Source organism: Tetrao urogallus (genome assembly GCF_951394365.1).
Source record: "Tetrao urogallus genome assembly, chromosome: 14".
In the NCBI taxonomy this organism is placed as follows: Eukaryota; Metazoa; Chordata; class Aves; order Galliformes; family Phasianidae; genus Tetrao; species Tetrao urogallus.
This window is the reverse complement of record NC_136827.1, coordinates 14,715,037-14,721,036: the sequence shown is the minus strand read 5'-3', so window position 1 is coordinate 14,721,036 and position 6,000 is coordinate 14,715,037.

The window sequence follows — 6,000 nt, the reverse complement described above, 5'->3', positions numbered from 1 at the left end:
GAGAACAACAAGGAGAGTGTGCAAAATAGACATGAGAAATCCGAAAGCCAAATCAAGCAGGATTGCATGATGCAACTGCATAATGCAACAGATCCTCCTGGAAACTGTGCTACGGCACATGGACGGCAGCAAGGTGATACGAGACAAGCAGCATGCCTTCAGCAATGACAAGTCCTGCCTCATCAACCTAGTGCCTTCTTTGGTGGAATAATTGCATCAGTGGACAAAGGAAGAGCCACTGATGTCATCTGTCTGGACTTCAGTAAGGCCTTTGACATGGTCCTCCACAAGATCCTTCTCTCTGAATTGGAAATAGGTGGATTTGGTGGGAGCAATGTTCAGTGCTTGAGCAGTGGGCCCAGGAGAACCAACCTCATGAAGTTCAACAAAACCAAATGCCAGGTTTTGCACCTGCGTCGTGCCAATCTCCAGTATCAATACAAGCTGAAGGACAAGAGGATTGACCATAGCCTTGTAAAAAAGGACTTAGCAGTACCGGTGGATGGCAAGCTGGACATGAGCCAGCAATGTGCCCTCACAGTCCAGAAAGCCAACTGTATCCTGGGCTGCATCAAAAAGAAGCATGGCCTTCTACTCTGTGCTGGTGAGAGCTCACCTTAGAGCACTGTGTGCAGAACACAGGAAAGATACAGACCTGTTGGAGCATGTCCAGAAGAGGGACACAGAAATAACCCAAGGGATGGAAACCTCTCCTGTGAGGACAGGCTGAGAGCTGGGTCTGTTCAGCTGGAGAAGAGAAGGTTCCAGGGAGACCTGAGAACAGTCTACAGTGTCTAAAGGGGGGGCTGTGAGAAGAAAGGGGGCAGATTCTTTAGTAGAGTCTGCTGTTATAGAATGAGGGGAAATAGTTTTAAACTAAGAGAGGGAAGATTTGGATAGGTTATAAGAAAAAAGATTGTTTTGATGAGGCACAGTTTGCATAGAGAGGTAGTGGATGTTTCTGGAGACATCCAAGGTCAGGCTGGAGGAGGCTCTGAGCACTCTGATCTAGGTGTAGGTGTTCCTGTTCACTGCAGGGGAGTTGGACTAGATGGCCTTTAAACATCCCTTCCAACTCAAACAAACCCTATGATTCTATGAACTATAAATTACTGTGTCACCTGTTGGCACAGTACAGCGAGTTTGCACTGGTTCACAGACCTGGGATGAACTGAAGGGCTACTGGAATGTGTGCTGGAGTCGACAGCGTTTGATGAAACAGTGCAAGGGACCTGGCATACCCTTGGGCCAGACATGGCAGTTTACTTTTACAGGATGTTTGCTGTTGATTCCAAGGAAACGTATCTCCCTGAAAGCCACAAATTAAACATCAACATATCTAGATCCAAATCTAGCTACTAAACTGCCAGCAGTTATCTCGCAATGGTCTTCGCTAGCAGCAGAGCGAGATACAGTAGATAGGTTTACAAGAAGAAGCTGCCATGCCATGTTAGGCTTACTAGTTTTGTTCATTATAACAAAGTAAATGCAAGTACACTTAATGCAACGAATTCTGGGGTGAATTTCAAATAGAGTCGAATTTTGGCTAGCAAAAGACACCTTGCTGGACAGGCCCTGCTGGCAGGGGGTATGATGTGAGTGAGCGCTGATAGCAACAGGTAATATTAGCTTTGAGACTAATCGTGAATGTGAGCACTCAGGAGTGTAAAAAAGATATTTTTAGGCCAATTTTTAGGTAAGGGTATTTGCTGCAAGCTATCATTGTTGTTATTTATTTCTATCAGTGATTTCTCTTATTTGGTAACTGAAAGATGTGTGTATGTAAATATATAGATAGATTAATAAGCACACTTGCAAGTCTCACACACATACATATCCTCACACATTTAGGCTTTATTAGGCTGCAGAAATTTCATTGTTATAAAATGAATTCTGCAGATAATACACGACTTCCCTCTTGTGACCAAGGGATGCTATAGCATCCCTGGAAGTTCAAAAAAGACACCCAAACCCAGGACCAACAGAGAAAAAATCCCTACAAGGTATGCTTAAAAATCTTTGTAGGGCAAAGAAGCAGTTTAAATTACAGAGACTATGCCTAGTTCTGTAGGTTTTTTGTTGCTGTTGTTTAGTGGCCGCTGATCTAACATTTTCCAGTGTTTACTCCATTTGTATAGAATAGAAAAAAGAATTAATAGAAACATTACTCTGAAAAACATTGCCACAAATATGAATCAAAAGGAAAGATAAAGTTGATGAAGGTAAAGGTTATTTTATCCACACCTGAACCCTAGGCCTGAAAGACAAAATCTGAGGAGGGTGGAGGAAATTGGTGAAAACTCTTTCCGGGTTTTATCTTTATTATAGTTTTTCTTCCTGGCAGAGGAATCCCTTCTTAATATTTTTCACATTCCTCATGACTTATGGTTCCACCCGTGCCTTGACTTTCCCTCTCCCATCTCTGTACATTCGGATGGTAGCCCTGCGCTCTTCTCAGGCCATGCATCTTTCTCCACTGTCCGTACATTTCCTTCTTATCCCTCACTGTGACCTTGTTCAGCCATGCTGGATTCCTGCTTTCTCCGCCTGATTTCTTATGTTGGGGAATGGATACTCTCAGAAAGGTGTCCTTAAAGAGCTGCCAGCTCTGTTCCATTTCTTTGTCCCTAAGAACAGTTTCCCAGAGGATCTCATCCAATAATTCCTTAAACAGCTGGAACTTCGCTCTGCTGAAGCTCAGGGTCCTGACTGTGCTCTTTGCCAGACCCATATTCCTCTATTGATAGATTTCTGGTGCCCTGTTTGCAGTTTAGTGGATACTTTTATACCTATTATCAGCTTTCTCTGAAAGACAGGTCTAGGCAGTATACGTATTAAAAAATAAAAGAATATATGTACTTCAAATGCTCAGAGCATAAAATGATAGAATTATAACATGGCTGGAGTTACTTCTATTAATGATTCGTGTTCATTTATGTAAATTACCAATTGCTTTTGTTTTTATTTCAGATTCAATGTGGAAACATTTACAGAGCTTGGGTAATTTCTGATCCTGAGGCAGTGTGCCTCTCACTGCCTGCCTGTGAAGCAGCTGGTGTCCAGGAGGAGCTCACAAGCCTCACAGCAAGCATGACATACTAACCTACTTTTTGAGTATGATTGCCAGTTGCTACTTCAGCCTGCTCAGTTCAGTTTTAAATCATTAGAACCGCATGGTTTGATTGTATGAAGTTTGAGTATTTGGGTTTTGAACGGAGAAGGGCCGTGAAATAGCTGTTTCCAGTACATGAGTCTTCCTAAAGTTAAGCCTTCAAACCAAGAGCAACAAAGTAATACTTATTTGTCTGAGCAGCTACAAAAGAATCTACTCAGTACTGCAGGCTGTTCTCGTGAATCCTCATCCAAAGCCTGGCACTGTTGGCCTTTTCCCTCCAATGTGATCTTTCAAGAGTTCAAAAAGGCGAGCATATGCAACAACAAGCACCCTTCGGTTATGGCAATATCACTGCTGATTAAAGTACACAAAGAGTATGTTACAAAACCTGCGTGAAATACTGTGGTGACTATTCCCATTACCATCATAAGCTTGAGACGAGGGCAGAATATCTTTCTGCAGATCTGCCTCCAGGAGACACAACCGCAGGATGAAGGCTAAGCCCCACTTTGGATGACGTGAGCAACTCAGTCATAGGGTCAGAGAAGGAGGGCATATGTCCCTCCCTGCCTCTTATGCATGAGATGAAATACCTGGAGAATACATGCAGCAGCTCAGTGCAGAGCACTGCTTTATACCTGGAAGATAAACAGAAGGAAGAAGCTGCTGGTGTGTGCCCACTTTTGTGCAATTCCAACAAATTCAGAACTGGTGTGTTTTTTTTTTTCTCATATATATTCTTCTCTGCAAGCATTTTATTGCAATTACATGTAATAAAATGCATATGTTTCTATATTACTCCTCCCCTCCTTTTGTTTTCATTTTAAGTTGGATCAGATCAGAAGAGGAAACTCATGTACACAGTCTCAAAGTTCTGCCAATATCAGTCTTTAAGTATGTTTGAACCTGTTTCCGTGCAGCAGCCCAAAGGTTATTGGCGGTGCACCAAGAAACCCATGACTGGCAGATTTAGACACAAGCTACAAATCCCCATTAATCTCTGTTTACAATCCATCCTCTACTACTATCTGCAGACAGTAATTCTAGAGCTAACTGTGCTTTTTGGTAGCAGGACTTCATATCAGTTTATACATCAGGAACAAAAGACTTGAACAGTTATCCAGGAGACTCAGCCTCCTGCTCTCAAGTGCGAATGCAGCTGCCAACAGCCATACAGGTAGGAGCATTTCTGGTAGGTTTTCTAAACTCAGCAGGTTTTTTTAAACATGCAGCGGGTTTTGCCATTCTCTTTGAGGAATTTACTCTGTACTCTGAAGGTGTCAAAATCTCTGCATGATGAATTTTCCCTCTGTTTGTTTCGCTAGCCCTGAAACCGGCTCTATTTCTGGTTCCCAGATTGGCTTGAAGAAGCCTTACTTGAGCATCACACCAAGAGTTGCGTTTTCACAGCTTTGCTATTACAGAGGGAGATAAAAATCTACCACCGAAACACCTTGAGCACATTTATTGTTATCTCTTTCTACGATGCTATAGAGGTTTTGTTGTTACTCATTGCTCTGTGCAAGAGCCAGGAGATCTGCTGTGTGCGTTTTGTATTAACAAATATCCGATAACTCAGATGCTCCAACGATCACAAAGAAATGCTGATTAACATGATGCTGCACATCCGTACAAATAAAATCTGCTGCTCATTACACTTTAGGTCTTGAATTAAAGGGGAGCTTTCGCAAGCAGAAATCCAAGACCTCAAGCAAGGCGGCCACGTTTTCTGTCAGTTCTGGGAGGCACATCTTTCCTTATGGAGGGATCTCAGTCTCCACCCAGCTGGGAGAAAGAAACACTCTTACTGCTTGTGAGTGGGAAATGGGGGAGCACACAGAACAGCTGGCACACAAGCAAAGCCGCCTGTGCGCCCACTGCCTCCCGCCCTCCCATTTTAGCAGCGAGGCGAGGCTCGCCGGGCGCGAAATGGCGTCGCCGCGTCACGTGCCGCTGTTTTGGCGGGGCTGAGGCGCGCTTGCGCACTGCGCGCCGTGCCGGGGCTGGGCGCGCGTCGGCCCCTCCCCTCCCTCCGCTTCTCGGCCGGCGGCGTGGGCAGGTCGCTGGGCTGGCTGCGAGCTTCGGGGCTTCTCTGCGACCCTGCCCGTGCGAGGAGCCGCGCGAGGAGGCGGTGAGCTGCGGGGCGGGGAAGGGGGCCGTGGGGATCCCGACCGGGGGGGAGGGGAAGGAAGCGGGCTTGGGGAGCGGTACCCGGCCGGGCCTGCTGGGGACCCTCGGCGCCGGGCGGCTGTTGGCTCTGGCGGCGGGGCTCGGGCCTCTGCCTGCCCGGAGCTGTCGGCTCAGCCTGATGGGAGCTGCCAGGCTGCCGGAGAGAGCTCTTGTGAAGAGCTGTGGGGCTCTGGGTGTGTCGCTGAGGAAAAGAAAGGAAGTCTTGGGGTTTGTTCGCAGTTGGGAAGGGGGGTGTTGAGGTGAGAGCCGCTTTATTTTTAAAGCGGTGCAGCAGTCGAGCTCGCACAGCTAGCCTTCGCCGCCTAGATAACGCTCCAGTGGCGATACAGCTGTATTTCTGCAGTTAGAGCTAATGCGAACGCTCGAATGCAACTGAACGCTGTTGTTTTTAGGTCTCCAGGGCTTTGTCGTAAGCGTATTTTTAAGTGGTAAATCCCTGAGGAGACAGCTGAGGTTGAGAAAGATGAGGATTGATTGAAAACAATCCTGCCCAGAAGCAGAAATGCTCCCCACGCCCACCCGTAAAAAGGCTGCTGTGTCCTAAATGAAGGAAAAGCTTAATCTCGGACCTCACTGCACTCGGTGGGTGGATCTTCTGAGTTTTAGGCTTGAAATACGTTTCTGATCTCTTTGTGCTCTGCCAGAACTCAGCAGTTCAGCCCTCTGCTGTGTCGCCCATCTCAGCAGCTCTGTGG